Here is a 16,735-nt window from a genome sequence, read left to right on the forward strand (position 1 = left end):
AGGCCTTTCAAGCGACCGCTCCGATTTTCACACACGCCTATCAGGATAGTCCAGCTTTATTATCCTACATCTCTATTAAGCGAATGCTTGCTGCCATTTAAGCAGGCGAGAGATAAGCAAAAACAGCTTCGCAAAGCTGAAAAGCCGCTTCCACAAATTATTCCCTCACCTCCCCCCTCCGCGCCTCCATCAGAGCTTTCCAATGCATTTAGATGACGTCATAGCCAGCCGAGCAGTTCCGCCTCTACATTACATCCGAAGATTTCGCCCATTTCCGCGTCCCGTCACGATTATCTTCGTGTCCCTTTCGGAGAAACCGAGCAACTCCGATTCGGCTGTTTTCGGCTTTCTCCGGAATTTACGCAAATCGCCTAGGTCCTGTTAGGTTAGGAACGCTAGTTTGCAGCTTTCACCGTAGAGGTAATAATAATAATAATAAATAACGACAAACCACGGCGGCCCTTATTTTCCGGCAGATACTAGGTTTCTCTCCCCCTCCCCCCGCTTGTTACGGGCGGCCCCAGCCCTCTGGAACCAACTCCCCCCAGAGATTAGAACTGCCCCCACCCTCCTTGCCTTTCGTAAACAACTTAAAACCCACCTCTGCCGCCAGGCATGGGGGAATTGAGATCCTCTTTCCCCCTAGGCCTTTACAATTCTATGCATGGTATGTATGTATGTATGTTTGGTTTTTATATTAATTGATTTTTAATCATCAATACCAAATTACTATTGTACACTGTTTTATTGTCGCTGTTAGCCGCCCCGAGTCTCTGGAGAGGGGCGGCATACAAATCCAATAAATAAATAAATAAGTGGCAAAATTCTGTCACGGGTTGCTTTTTTTTTTTTTAATACAAAGCAAATGCTGGCTTTGCATAATTTACAAAAGAAGAGGCAGGATTTACACTTTGGATGTACACTGAGGGCATATGCACCAAAGACAAATTCCTCGTGTGTCCAATCATACTTGGCCAATGAAGAATTCTATTCTATTCTATTCTATTCTATTCTATCTGTTGTACCTCATGATTCCTGATAAATGTATCTTTTCTTTTATGTACACTGTGAGCATATGCACCAAAGACAAATTCCTCCTGTATCCAATCACACTTGGCCAATAAAGAATTACTGTATATTCATATAAAGAATTGGAGTAATTATTTTTGTTCAGATGTCAAATGTTTAGGAGGTAGCATTGGTTAAGCTATGTACACCGAAATTGTAAAATGGTGTATTGTATAACTTAAAATTAATGGTACTGTATTTTTTTTCTGTACATGTGATTGGAGAAGAAAAATTAAAAAAAAATTACCCAGAAAAAAAGAATTATATTCTATTCTATACATATTGCTTTGTTGGCTTTAGACCCCGGTTTCGATGCATTTTCCACCCTTCAAGGCCTTCCTTCCCTACAGGGAAAACCCCTTCACCCCTTGGCATGATTAACCCTGGAAGAAACACCAACATCGCTCAATGGCAATTGAGATCTAAAAAACGTTAGCTGCTTCAGACTCCAGCGCTATGCCAGCAAAATCCGGGCTAAGAAAAAAACCTTTATTCCCACAATTGCAGAATTAATAATAATATTAAGATTATTATTAATTATTAAGATTATTATATTAATAATAACAACAACAATAATAGTCTCTAGGGTATTGGGTGGCATAAAAATCAAAGAAAGAAAGAAAAAGAAGGAAGGAAGGAAGGATCTAGAGTTCTTGCTAAGACAAGAAATGTTTGCTAGAAAAAATGAACCAGGATAAACTTTTAAGGTTTGGTCTCCCCTATCAGATAGACCAGTGTTTCCTAACCTTGGCAACTTGAAGATATTTGGACTTCAACTCCCAGAATTCCCCAGCCAGCGAATTCTGGGAGTTGAAGTCCAGATATCTTCAAGTTGCCAAGGTTGGGAAACACTAAGTTAGACGATAAGAAAGCTTGGCATCGCTGAGAGCGTTGTTTATCTATTGACTGCGAGGAGGGAAAGGAAGCGTACACTCCAACTTTAGTAGACAAAAGGACGAATTTATCTTTTTCCCCCCTTCGACTCTTCGGGCGCGCTCGGGCTGACACTCGGTTCTTTCCGCCAATAGCGTTCGGATCGTGTGTGGGGTGGTTTTTCTTCTTCTTTAATTCCCCTTCTCTCTCCCCGAAGGAGAGACTTCGGGTATTCTCGGATCCGATCGTCAACTCTCGGCCTTTCCCGGTTTTTCTCCCCCCTTCTTTCCCTGGGTTGCAGCTGGGTTCCCAGCGCCAAGAGCTGGCTGGAGCGAGGAGGGGGAGCTGGAGGAGCGCTTCGTGGGCGAGAGAAGGTAAGTTTAGGGGTGCGGAGACAGGGGGGAGTTTAACTTGATCGTTCCACATAGGGGAGCCCCCTCCTCTTTTTTTTTTAATGCGGGGAGAATTGACCTGCATTGCAAAAAAATATTTTTTTAAACAAAATCCTTCCCGGGGGTGTGTGTGCGAAATTGGTGCCATGCAAATCCACCATTTCCAGTCGTTGCAGGGGATTTTTTTTTTGGGGGGGGGGAGGGGGGCAGATTCGATTATGGGGTGGGGGGGAATAAAAAAAAGAAGGGTCGATTCTCCTTGCTTGTATTTGCAAGCCGTCGACTCTTGCGGTGCCCGGGCACGGAAAGAAAAGTCTCTTGCCTCCGCTTTGGAAACCGAATTAAAATAAGGTTTATTTTGGGGAAGAATTGGACGCTAGGAAGATGGGGGGGGGGGGGAATCTGCGATAAGGAGCGAAGGGAAGGGGAGAATTTCTGCTCCCTTTTTTCTGCTCTTTCGCCTCCCCCCTTTCCCTGTGCCACTTCCTTCCCGCTCCCCATCTGTGAAAAAAAAAAGGAGGGGGGATTGGACTTGTGCATTCCTCTCTCCCCTTTGCGCTGGGGCTACAATGCCCTCGCTGGCCCAGAAGGGAGAAATAAATGATATATATACATATATATATTTTGCAAGAGGAAATGGCTTGAAGGAGAGGAAAACCTGAAGTTTGGTGGGGGAGAGAAACCAGGATCTTGCTTTGTGTACCTTCCCCCACCTCTACTGTGGCTTTTGTGGTGGTGGGGGAGAGCAGGAAGCCGCTAAGTGGAAAGTCTACACCAGTGTTTGCCAACCTTAGGCACTTGAAGATATTTGGACTTCAACTCCCAGAATTCCCCAGCCAGCATTTGCTGGCTGGGGAATTCTGGGAGTTGAAGTCCAAATATTTTCAAGTGCCCAAGTTTGGCAAACACTGGTCTACATGAACTCTTAGAATTTGAATCTGGGTCTTGAACACCCCTCCCCCAAGGCTCGATGGGGCAGGAACGGCCACCTTCGTCTTTCTCGGGATTTCCAAGTTTCTTTTTTAAAAGAAAAAATGAAGAAGGAGGAATTAATTGAAATATTCCACCATGGTTTAATTTTTTTTTTATTTTTTATTTTAAAAGAAACAACTCGGAACTTATTGTGCCAAAAGCATCTCTTTGCGAAGTTGTAAGAAGGCCAGTCTTTTGAGTTTCCCTTTCTGAGGGAAAAAAAGGGGGGAGGGGAGGCAAAGACAAATATTTCCAGGCTTTTCAAGGCACGGGCCAATTATTTTGGGTGATCCTGGTGGCTGAAATGTTTCGGGGCCTAGCGGGTGGCTTTTTATTTATTTTATTTTTGTCATTCAGTTTTGGTCGCCACGATGCAAAAAGGATATTGAGACTCTAGAAAAAGTGCAGAGAAGAGCGACAAAGATGATGAGGGGGCTGGAGGCTAAAACGTATGAAGAATGGTTGCAGGAACTGAGTATGTCTAGTTTAATGAAAAGAAGGACCAGGGGAGACATGATAGCAGTCTTCCAGTATCTCAGGGGTTGCCACAAAGAAGAGGGAGTCAACCTATTCTTCAAAGCAACTGAGGGTAGAACAAGAAGCAATGGTTGGAAACTAAACAAGGAAAGAAGTAACTTAGAAATAGAGATATTTCCTGACAGAACAGTTGATCAGTGGAACATCTTGCCTCCAGAAGTTGTGAATGTCCCAACACTGGACGTTTTTAAGCAGATGTTAGATCAGTGTTTTTCAACCAGTGTGCCATGAGACATGGTCAGGTGTGCCGTGGAGAAATTAAACATGGGACCCCAAACTATGGCCCGCGTGCCGGATACGGTCTGTGGAGGCCATTTATCCGGCCCGCCACCAGCCGCCTCCATCCAAACATAAACATTCCCCTCACAATCCCTCCAGCTATCAGCGACAGGAAGAGTGGAGGCACAGGGAATGCTCACTGACCAATCACCTTCTAGGATTCATCCCAACCACTTGTGATGAACCAATAGCAGGCCGCCTCTCATCCACACCCAGGATTTTGTAAATGTAAAAAATGTGCCGTGGTTCAAAAAAGGTTGAAAATCACTGTGTTAGATAACCATCTGTCTGAAGTAGCGTAGGATCTCCTGCCTAAGCAGGGGGTTGGACTAGAAGACCTCCAAGGTCCCTTCTAACTGTTATTATTGTAAAGTATGTATTGATAATATACATAGACGTAATGCTGTTTATATACACGAGATGGGTACTAATAAGAGGGAGACATTAGGACAGGTATGGTAGACACGCTGGGGCGCTTATGCACGCCCCTCGCTGATCTCTTAGGAATCAGGTGAGGTCAATAGTGGACAGTCTAAGGCCCTGGTTCCCAATGTGGGCCCCATGCCCCACAGGGGGCAATTTCATTTTTAATGGGGGCAATTGGAACCTTGTATAAACCTAGTTAATGGCCTTTTAGGCTTCCTCAGTGTGAGTAGTTCACTTTTTGAATAATATGAATTATATGTCATGGGGGGAGGCCTCAGGATTTTAGAGATGCTTAGGTGGGGCATGGCCAAAAAAAGGTTGGGAACCACTGACCTAAGGGTAAAGTTTGGAGGCTTTTGTGACAAAACCACAGAGTCAGGGTAGTGAGTTTCAGGCATTAACTACTCGGTTGCTGAAGTCGTATTTTCTACAGTCAGGTTTAGAGCGGTTTACTTTGAGTTTGTATCTGTTGTGTGCTCGTGTGTTGTTGTGGTTGATGCGGAAGTAATCATTGACTGGAAGGACGTTGTAGCAGATGATTTTATGAGCTACACTCAAGTCGTCTCGAAGGCGACATAGTTCTAAGCTTTCTAATGTATATTTATTTTCTTTTATGTACACTGAGAGCATATGCACCAAAGATAGACTCCTTGTGTGTCCCATCACACTTGGCCAATAAAAATTCTATTCTATTCTAAGCCTAGGATTTCAAGTCTGGTTGTGTAAGATATTCTGTTGCCAGCAGAGGAGTGGAGGGGTCTTCTCGTAAAGTATCTCTGGACACTTTCTAATGTATTTACATCTGAAATGCAGTTTGGATTCAGACAGATGAGCTGTATTCAAGGATTGGTCTGGCAAATGTTTTGTATACTGTACTCTGGTTAGTAGTGTGATATTACTGGAGAAGAAGCTATGTAGGATTAGGTTAACAACTCTTGAAGCCTTTTTGGTGATGTTGTTGCAGTGGGCTTTGGCACTTACGCGAGTATTCCAAGGTCTTTGACAGAGTGAGGGTCATCTGCACGGTATGGTTTATTCAGCTTGTATTTGGAGTTTCTGATTCTTTTTGCCAATGTGCAGGACAGAGCATTTTTTGGTTGAGATTATGATGATGATGATGATGATGATGATGATGATGATAATAATAATAATAATAATAATAATAATAATAATAATAATTTATTAGACTTGTATGCTGCCCCCCTCCGGAGACTCGGAGCCGATGCAAGATATTTCACCATTCTGACACAAAGTTTTGCTTTACGGTGTAGAAATTGTAGTGCTGTGTGTAGAAATTGTGGCGGTGCGTGTTTAGAAATGGCGGTGCGATGTTGCAGGGTCTTTTTCCAATCTGATTTCAGCTCTTTTAGCCAGGCTGGTGTTCGCTGGCTGTTGCAACCTTTACCCCCAGTCTCATTCACAACAGCATTTTTTCAAACTTGCTGCTAGTGCTGAGGTTGCAAATTGTCAATCTTTTCATGAAAGATACCAGGGTCAAGAAGGTTATCTGCTGTATTTGACATTTCTACCTGATTTTCAAAGTCGGCCTAATCTTATTTTCCGCCCTTCCCCTTGGAGCTGCGATGAGATTTCCTTATCTAGTGTTCATGCGGTGTCCCCATCAAGAGTCTAGTCCTCAGTTTTAAAAAGTTTATTCCTTTCTAATCCCTGATTAGGGCTCCTCCTCTTCCTGCTTCTTCTGCCTCTTCCTGCTCCCTGTGTTTTCATAAGCTCACCTGCCAACAAAAGCTCTCCTCAGACAACTCCATTTTCCTTCGGGATCTTTCCTCGAAGCTCCTAGGGCCACCATCCCTGTTCCCACAGCCTGTGCCCATCCAACATTCATCTGACTCGGGTCAAATTAAGCCCTCTGGGCAAGGGACTGTACTTCTTTTGTGTCGTGCGTGCACCTGGTGCTTCCTTCGGCACAAATCCTGGATGAGCTGCCACATCTGTCGTAAAAAGTTGGGTTGGAGAAGGCTCGGCCTCCCAGAGCAGGCTTATTCCGAACAGCAGCTGCTGCTGCCCACATTCCAGGCTGCATCTGGGACGGGCAAAATGTCGCTTAGGCGAGCTTTTCTCCAGAGAGTTTCAGTTGCTTCTCTCCTTTTTCTGCATCCTACATGGACGGGCATCTCTGAACCAGGTTCCTTTGCTCGGTTCCAGAATGGAATGCAGTGGAATGAAATACAACAGAACAACAGAACAAAACCCTGTCTGTCTGTCTCTCTGTCTCTCTGTCTGTCGTCTGTCCGGTCTGAGTCTCCAGAGAGGGGCGGCATACAAATCTATTATTATTATTATTATTAGTAGTAGTAGTAGTAGTAGTAGTAGTAGTATTTTATTAGTATTTATTAGATTTGTATGCCGCCCCCTCTGAAGACTCGGGGCGGCTCACAACAATAGTAAAAGACCATAATAGTAAAACAAATCTAATATTAAAAGAAATATATCTATATCAATTATCTATATACTGTACATATATATCTATATCTATCTATCTATCTCTCTCTCTCTCTCTCTCTATCTCTCTCTCTCTCTCTCTCTCTCTCTCTCTCTCTATATATATATATATATATATATATATATATATAGAGAGAGAGAGAGAGAGAGAGAGAACAAGGACAGAGAACAAGGACAGAAACACCAGCCTGAAGATGACGAGTGAGACCTCGTCGAAACGTCGGTGGGGGCTGTTCTGATCTCCAGAGGGAGTTGATTCCAGAGGGCCGGGGCCGCCACAGAGAAGGCTCTTCCCCTGGGGCCCACCAGATGACATTGTTTAGTCAACGGGACCCGGAGAAGGCCAACTCTGTGGGACCTTATCGGCTGCTGGGATTCATGCGGTAGAAGGCGGTTCCGGAGGTATTCTGGTCCAATGCCATGTAGGGCTTTAAAGGTCATTACCAACACTTCGAATTGTGATCGGAAACTGATGCAGGCCACGGAGTGTTGTAGAAACGTGGGCGAATCTGGGAAGCCCCATTATTATTATTATTATTATTATTATTATTATTATTATTATTATTATTATTATCATCATCATCATCATCATCATCATCTATCTTCTATGCCACCCAATCCCGAAAGACTCAGGGCGGCTTACAACAACAGTATGAATACAATAAATAGATACAAAACAGTAAAAGAAGTCAAACATTTTCTAAGGCTAAAACTAACAAACTAAAAGTTATTATAAGAAATGGCAGTCACACTCATATACATACACACCATTCATACAATTGGCCATCGAAGATGTAAATGTATGGCCCCCAGGCCTGCCGGCAAAGCCAAGTCTTCCTGGCCTTGCAAAAGGCCAGCAGGGTGAGAGCAATACGGATATTGGGGGGGGGGGAGTTGGTTCCATAGAGCTGAGGCAGCCACAGAGAAGGCTCTCCCCCGTGGTCCCGCCAACCTGCAGAGAAGGCCAACTCTGTGAGCTCTTATTGGTCTCTGGAAGGTATGCGGCAATAGACCTGTAAAATAGTCTGGCCATTTTATTGGCCAAATGTAATTGGACACACAATGAATTTGTCTTGGTGCACATGCTCTCAGTGTACATAAAAGAAAAAATAAGTTGGTTAAGAATCATAAAGTACAACACTTAATGATAGTCCAGGTACAAATAATTAATCAAATCACATTAGGAACCAGTCAGTATAAATCGTAAGGATGCAAGCAACAAAGTTACAGCCAGTCATTTATGGGAAGAGATGGGTGATGGGAACAATGCGAAGATTAATAGTAGTGCAGATTTGGTGAATAGTTTGACAGTGTTGAAGGAATTATTTGTTTAGCAAAGTGATGGCGTTTGGGGAAAAATTGTGTCTAGTTGTACTGATGTGCAGTGCTCAAGAGCTTCATTTTGAGGGTAGGAGTTGAAACAGTTTGTGTCCAGAATGTGAGATGTCTGTAAATATTTTCACAGCCTTCTTTTTGACTCGTGCAGTACACAGGTCCTCAAGGGAAGGCAGATTGACAGCAATTGTTTCTTCTGCACTTCTGATTATCCTCTGAAGTCTGTGTCGGTTAAAAGAAACAGCACTCTCTTTTCTCCAAAATCAGTGTAGCCTGAAAGTTATTTGCAGTGCAAGTGGTCCCTTGACTATTGACTATCAACCTTTTTGTTTAGTGACTGTTTGAACTTACAATGGCACTAAAAAAAAGGAGATTTAGGACCGTTTTTCATACTTACGACCATTTGCAGCATCCCCATCGTCACATTATGAAAATTCCAATGTCTGGCCACTGGTCCATATTTATAATGGTTGCAGCCTCCCAGGGTCACATGATCACCTTTTGCCGCCTTCTGATCAGGGGTGAAATCTCACGGTTCGCTCCTGCCTGTCAGTCATTGGAGAGCCAGTCACGAAGGCAGAGTGAGGCTCCGCCCAGACGCCGCCATTTAGGTTCTTTTACCTTCTGCGCATGTGCAAAGCGTTCTGTGCATGCGCAGAGTGTAAAAGAACCCAAATGGCGTCGGGTAGGCGGAGCTTCTCGATCGGCTTTCCGGTGACTGACAGGCACGGGCAAAGTAGGGACATTATACCCCTGCTTCTGACAAGCAAAGTCAGTGGGGGAGCCAGATTCAACGACTGCGTTACTAACTTAACAACTTTATTGATTCGTTAACAACGGTATTAAGAAAATGGGACAAAAATCAGTTAACAACAGTTTCAACAACTGGTTGTAGTCGTAAGCTGAGGACTTATTTTATTTATTTATTTATTTAATTGGATTTGTATGCTGCCCGTCTTCGAGGACTCGGGGCGGCTCACAGCATATACAAAAAATACAGTTTATCCAATTAATATACTAAAAAGATCCTTAAAAGTTCTAACTTTAACACATTTATTAACCTTCACTCAATAAATCACACTAAAGACATTCATTGGTCAGGAGGAAGATCTAATGTCCCCAGGCCTGGCAGAAACGATGTGTTTTTAAACTCTTTCGGTATTGTTTTTAAACTCTTCCCGTATTCCATCCCGGGCAAGTTAAAATAAGTGACTCTTAGAGGATTGTGAGCAGAAATGAAGCCGCTGGACAGTAGATTAAGATAAAAAGCCTGTTGCCCTTAGTTCAGTGATGGCAAACCTATGGAGCCATAACCGAGGGCACGCGAGGCATTGCCTTGTGTCAGTTCCAGTGCGCATGTGTCAGCCGTTTCACTCTCTGGAGGCTTCAGTATGTGAAAAATAGCTCAATGGGCAAACCAGAAGTTTGGAAAATTGGACTTCCGGTTTACCCGTTGTGCTGTTTTACGCACTCCAGGGCTTCAGGAAGCTTCTCTGTGCGAAAAACAGCACAACAGGCAAACTGGAAGTCCATTTTTTCACCATCCCATGCTTCAGTGAGGCCCATGCGTGGCGGAGGGTTGCGCACAAGCGCAGGGGGCAGCACGGTAGGGCACGCATGCGTGAGGAGGAGGGAATGCCTGCACTCCCTTTTGTCACACAAATCACTGCCTTCGTTGATTTGAGTTTCCATTGTCTTCCATTGTCAGTGATTTCTGACAGTCTCAAAATGGATGAACAGTGCAGTCAGGCGGTAGGGAAAGCAAGTAGGATGCTTGGCTGCATAGCTAGAGGTATAACAAGCAGGAAGAGGGAGATTATGATCCCGCTATATAGAATGCTGGTGAGACCACATTTGGAATACTGTGTTCAGTTCTGGAGACCTCACCTACAAAAAGATATGGACAAAATTGAACGGGTCCAAAGATGGGCTACAAGAATGGTGGAAGGTCTTAAGCATAAAACGTATCAGGAAAGACTTCATGAACTCAATCTGTATAGTCTGGAGGACAGAAGGAAAAGGGGGGACATGATCGAAACATTTAAATATATTAAAGGGTTAAATAAGGTCCAGGAGGGAAGTGTTTTTAATAGGAAAGTGAACACAAGAACAAGGGGACACAATCTGAAGTTAGTTGGGGGAAAGATCAAAAGCAACATGAGAAAATATTATTTTACTGAAAGAGTAGTAGATCCTTGGAACAAACTTCCAGCAGACGTGGTAGATAAATCCACAGTAACTGAATTTAAACATGCCTGGGATAAACATACAGTGATCCCCCGGGTATTGCGATCCCGATCATTGCGAAACGGCTATATGGCGATTTTGCAACCCGGAAGTAAAAACACCATCTGCGCATGCGCGCCCTTTTTTCTATGGGCACGCATGCGTAGATGGCGCCGGGCAGATCAGCTGCTGGGCGGCTTCCCTAGGTCTTCCCCCTCTTGCTGGCGGGAGGGCGAGCGGCGGGCATCAGCGAGGAGTTTCCCCACCGCCCACGCAAACTCCTCGCTGCCGCCCCGCCCGCCCTTCGCCCGCCCACGCCGTTCATTCTCGCCGCTTCCCAGCTGAGTCCTGAAGCGAATTGGCTTCAGGACTCAGCTGGGAAGCGGCAGCGAGCGAGCGGCGCGAGAGAACGGCTTGTCCGCCGCTTGCCTGCCCGCGCGCCCACGCGCCTTCGCCCGCCCACGCCGTTCATTCTCGCCGCTTCCCAGCTGAGTCCTGAAGCGAATTGGCTTCAGGACTCAGCTGGGAAGCGGCGCGAGCGAACGGCGTGGGCGGGCGAAGGGCGGGCGAGCGGCAGCGAGGAGTTTGCGTGGGCGGTGGGGAAACCCCAATCTTCGGCTCCTCGCTGCTGCGGAAGTAAAAACACCATCTGCGCATGCGCAGATGGTGTTTTTACTTCCGCAGCGCTACTTCGCGAAAACCCGATCATTGCTAGGGGTCCTGGAACGGAACCCTCGCAATGATCGGGGGATCACTGTATATCCATCCTAAGATAAAATACAGAAAATAGTATAAGGGCAGACTAGATGGACCAGGAGGTCTTTTTTTGCCGTCAGACTTCTATGTTTCTATGTTTCCAACATGGTCAAGGCAAGAGCACTTGTGAATCCAGAGGGCTCTCTAGGTCAATGTTTCCCAACCTTGGCCACTTGAAGAGATTTGAACTTCAACTCCCAGAATCCCCCAGCCAGCAAATGCTGGCTGGGGAATTCTGGGAGTTGAAGTCCAGATATCTTCAAGTGGCCAAGGTTGGGAAACACTGCTCTAGGTTACCCATCTGCATATTAGAATGACTAGTGGGAGCATAAAATTTGGAAGGGCCCCAAGTTTATTTTAGTGGAGTGTGGGAATGTCAAGGTTTCAGTGATTATTCTGCACTAAATTAGAAACTGTGAATAAAGAGCCAATTTCAGATGCAACCCACATGGACTTAATTAAAGTCGAACTATTAAATATGCTGAGGCGAGTGAGCTCTGGAAAGGTCAGAGGAGGATATTGTAAAGCTACAGGAGGTTTTGGATAGTGGAAGATATTGCAGGGGGAAAGGCCACGTTCATCTATAATCATCTACCAAAAAAATCAGAAGGAATCTGACGGCACCTTTTCAGGCTAACAGACTGGATTGAAAGGCATAAGACAAAGGTCAATCTGGTAAAGTGACCTGCAGTTTACTGAAAGCTATGAGTTTTAATTTGTTATATTCCTTTGAAAAGGTGTCTTTAGACTCCTTTTTATTTTGCAATATTAAAATTTCAAAGAAAATGTCCCCTAGAGATATTTGATATCTACAGCAGAGGCGTCCAGCCTTGGCAACTTTTAAGAATTGTGGCTGGTTGGAAAATCCTAGGAATTGAAGTTCACAAGTCTTAAAGTTGCCAAGGTAGGATGCTCCTGATCTAGAGAAAAGATATCCTCAGTGGTGGAGGTGGCAAAAAGTCAACGGGCTGAGCAAAGATGGGGCTTAGTTCAAGAGGCTGCACGTTGTCCAAGAATTGTGGGTTTCTATCCAGAATCACAAGGATGGAAACAATCAAACAGAGATGATGGATATGAGCCATTGGGATCTTTCCAGATCTCCTTTCAAGAGTGAGACAGAAGAAAAAATCTTGCAAGCTTGTGTGAGATGTATAGTGGTACCTCTACTTAAGAACGCCTCTACTTAAGAACTTTTCTAGATAAGAACCGGGTGTTCAAGATTTTTTTTTGCCTCTCCTTTGCAAAATAAATCTACCTTTTCTGTTGTGGTATCTGTTGTTAACCCCCTAGTATTTGTATGTTTGGTGGCTTCTGTATTTTACAGAAACCCTACATGACTTAGGACCAATCTATTTACAGGACCACCTGCTACCTCATACTTCCCAGTGGCCAATAATGGCCCACGGAGTTGACCTTCTCCGGGTCCCGTCCACCAAACAATCCCAGCTGGCGGGACTGCGGGGAAGGGCCTTCTCTGTGGTGGCTCTGATGTTTTGGAACTATAAGCACTATCCCTACCCTACCGGCTTTCTGGAAAGTGATTAAGACCTGGCTTTTCCAGTGGGCCTGGGGCCATGAATGATTGGGAGGATATATGATTTTAAGAGCGAAAACAGCTTTCCCCGTCCCCCGGAGGCCCTCTGGAGGCCGGAAATGGCCTGTTTCCCAAATTCTGGTGGACCAGTAGGCTTGTGTTTCTCCCTCCCCAGGTTCAAAAAGCTTCACTGGAGCCAGGGGAGGGTAAAAATGCCCTCCCCATCCCCCCGGAGGCTCTCTGGAAGCCAAAAGCGCCCTCCCAGAGCTTCTGTGCAAGCCAAAAACCAGCTGGCTGGCACACACATGCACGTTGGACTGAGCTAGGGCAACAGCAAATATGGCTCCATGTGTCACCTGTGGCACCCATGCCATAGTTTCGACATCACTGTCCTATAGGGTGCGCCTGGATGCTGGACGATTTAGGAGGCACCACATAAACCAGCTTTGCCAGCGAGTTCCCCGCAATGCAGCTCATCCAGCCGAACACTACCTCTGCCGCTGGCCTCACCTGGTCAGGGCCTCTCCAGCGCTGCACGGGCCTCCAAATATGGCACAGTCCAAGTCTCCAAGCAGTTTCACGGAGTAGCATTCCAGGTCCTCCTCCTCCTTCGGCTGCCAGCCCTCAGCTGAGGCGATTTGGTCGACGGCTGCCCGTGTTCCTCGTCAACTACGCATGTGCCATCTGGGGGGGGGGGGTGTTAAATCCTCACAGTTACAACCATGCCAGCTGCTAGTCGAGCCTGATTGGCTCTGGCGCAAGTAGCTGGCAAGCGGGAAAACAGAACCTTGTCATTGGCTCAGAGTTTGACAGCTCCACTATAAAAGGAGCTGTCACGACGTCCATTTTTTCTTCCGTTGTGCTGTTCATCTCAGAGTTTGCCTTCATTTCTGTCAGCCCTGATTCACTCATTTAATACCACATATATTAAGAACATGGGAAGGATCTTGGCAGATCAGATTATTATTTATTTATTTTATTGGTTTTTAAAAAGACAAAGACAAAACACAGTAATTACAGGAAACAAAAAAAGTTTGCAGCATAATCATTATACATGAAAACATATTTACAATTATATATTTGATTCTTCAGTTACTCCATTTTGGTTTAATTTACATTAATCCTATTTCTCACTTTCCATCAATCCAATTATAAAGTTTGTCTCACACAGTATAATATTCTCCTTCCTGTTTGTTCTGTAACTCAAAAGTGATTTTGCTCCATTTTGCGCATTCTAATATTTTTTTAATTACCAAATCCATAGTTGGTACATTTTCTTTTTTCCAATTGTGTGCAAAAATCAATCAAGCCGCCATTAATTCATGTACTATAAGATAATAGCTCACCTTTTCGTATTGTCCTCTGATTATCCCTAATAAGAATGTCTCAGGTTTAAATTATAATTCAAAGTTTACCATCTCTTTAACCATATTTTGGACCCTGATCCAGAATTTCCTGGTCTCTGGACACCAACCACCACATGTGGAAATAGGTACCATGCTTTGAATTACATTTCCAACAATTGCTTTTCAGATTTGGATAAATTTTTGCTAATCTTGCCAGGGCATAATGCCACCGGTAAAACATCTTATATTGGTTCTCTCTATAGGGGACTGAAATTGTTAATTTGTAGTTAATTTTCCAAATCTGTTTGGAAAGACAGATTTGGAAAGATTTGGCAGATCAGATTAAAAGGCCTGTTGGTAGTTTGTTTTCTTGACGATAGTATGGCGTTAGTTTGACATGGTTTTCTGGTTTGTTTGTCTTATGTTTTCTATGTTAGCATATACCTGGAATCGTCTACCGTCCAAGAGCTTATCTGCTCACCTGCGATAGATAATGTTGAGACTTTAGACAGTTGCTAAACATAATAGTTCCTGGAAAGCTAAAAACATTTACAAAGAAAGCAACATTGTCTCCTCTTTTTTTTTTTAATGTAAGAGAGAATCTAAGGTACACTGACACAAGAGCTGGAAGTTTAACCATACTAATTATTGTATTTTTTTAAAAATTTAATAATTTTTTTTAAATGATACATATATAGTGTATTTACAAAAATAAGTTATTTTTGTAAATACATAGAAACAGAAGATTGACGGCAGAAAAAGACCTCATGGTCCATCTAGTCTGCCCTTGTACTATTTTCTGTATTTTATCTTAGGATGGATCTATGTTTATCCCAGACATGTTTAAATTCAGTTACTGTGGATTTACCAACCATGTCTGCTGGAAGTTTGTTCCAAGCATTTACTACTCTTTAAGTACACTTTCAAGTAGTACACTATACATGTGTATCGTTTTTAAAAAATAAAATTTATTTTAAAAAATTTAAAATAATTATTACAATATATGTAATCATGACAATCATCATAAAAACAAGCAAGCAGGTAAACAAAAAGAGAGGAAAGAAAAAGGGAAAAAAAGACACACAAACACACACACACACACAAAGGGAAAAACAAAAGAAGAAACAGAACCAACACCATATAAAAAGAGAGAAATGTCTTATTTCTCTCTTGACTATCTCGGTCTTAATTATTTCTTGTCAAATTTTATGCAGTTGTTCCTATCCCTTAGCACAGTGTTTTTCAACCAGTGTGCCGTGGCACACTAGTGTGCCGCGAGACATGGTCAGGTGTGCCGCGAAGCTCAGAGAGAGAAAGAAAGCAAGAGAGAGAGAGAAAGAAAGAGAAAGAAAGAAAGCAAGAGAGAGAAAGAGCGAGTGAGTGAGAAAGAGAACAAGAGAGAGATAAAGAAAGCAAGAGAGAGAGAAAGAGAACAAGAGAAAGAGAGAGAGAGAGAGCAAGAGAGCGAGACCAAGAGAGAGAAAGAAAGCAAGAGAGAGAGAGAAAGAGAGGGAGGGAAGGAGAGAGAGAGAAAGACATAGAGGGAGGTAAGGAGGGAGAGAAAGAGAGCAAAAAAGAGAGGAAGGAAGGAAGAGAAAGAAAGAGGGATGGAGAGAGAGAGAGAAAGAAAGAGGAAGGAAGGGAGAGAGAGAGAGAGAATTTTTTTGTCCAAACTTTTTTTAGCCCCCCCGCCCCGCTCAATGTGCCCCAGGGTTTCGTAAATGTAAAAAATGTGCCGCAGCTCAAAAAAGGTTGAAAATCACTGCCTTAGCACACTAACGTTTCCTATTTGGTGTCATATAATTCTTTTATATTTCCTCTTCAATTTATTATTACTGATTACTTTATAATAACCATCCTGATTAGTATTGCCGTTGTTATTTCCTGATCTAGCTCAACTAATTTCCCAGCCCATTCTCTATCCGTGGAGCATTTTACGAGGGGGAATGCTAGATTGTTGTACTTGGACAGGAGTTAACAACACACACTCACTCACACACACACACAAACACAGCCTGTTTAACTTAGGCAGTAGCAGAGATTGTATGTGTTGCTGGCTTGGGGGATGGGGGAGAGTGTTCCCTGGGATAGAGATTTCCGAAGCACAATAGGGCAGAAGTTCCTCCTGCCGCCGCCTTCAATCTCTTCCCTGGACTTGGTTCAAATTTTACAAATGTGCATGTGTGTGTGTGACACACACACAGAAAGAGAGCGTGCGAGAGTATTGGTTGAAAGTTGGGAGAGGGATGAATTCCAGGCTTCTGTTCCCAGTACAGTGTGAACTTCTAATGCCCTTCTCTGCAGCGTGCGCCAAGTCCCTCCAGCCATTTTTTAAATAAAATGTCCTAAATAAATCCATTGTCGTACATTTTCTAGCCTGCAAGAAATCCTGAGAATTGGGAGCAAGAAAACCTGAGATATCTTAGCTTTAAAAAAGGGAGAAGAGTGAATAAAACTTGCCTTGTTCATGAAATATCGGTCTGGGAATTGAGAGGGATTTGCGTTGCAATTGAGGAATTCTATCCTTG

The 16,735-nt window shown here is 43.8% G+C and overlaps 1 protein-coding gene across 3 annotated transcripts in view; it reads left to right on the top strand.

Annotated features, from left to right (window-relative positions):
- The first annotated feature begins 2,209 nt into the window (after positions 1 to 2,209).
- PIK3R2 (phosphoinositide-3-kinase regulatory subunit 2) overlaps positions 2,210 to 16,735 on the top strand; it is a 68,775-nt gene continuing 54,249 nt past the window's right edge. For all 3 annotated transcript variants that reach the window (XM_070748166.1, XM_070748175.1, XM_070748186.1), the window contains exon 1: positions 2,210 to 2,315. The gene's annotated coding sequence lies outside the window, so the exon portion shown is untranslated. The remainder of the gene's footprint in view (positions 2,316 to 16,735) is intronic.

The sequence above is a fragment of the Erythrolamprus reginae genome, chromosome 1 (genome assembly GCF_031021105.1).
Source record: "Erythrolamprus reginae isolate rEryReg1 chromosome 1, rEryReg1.hap1, whole genome shotgun sequence".
In the NCBI taxonomy this organism is placed as follows: domain Eukaryota; kingdom Metazoa; phylum Chordata; class Lepidosauria; order Squamata; family Dipsadidae; genus Erythrolamprus; species Erythrolamprus reginae.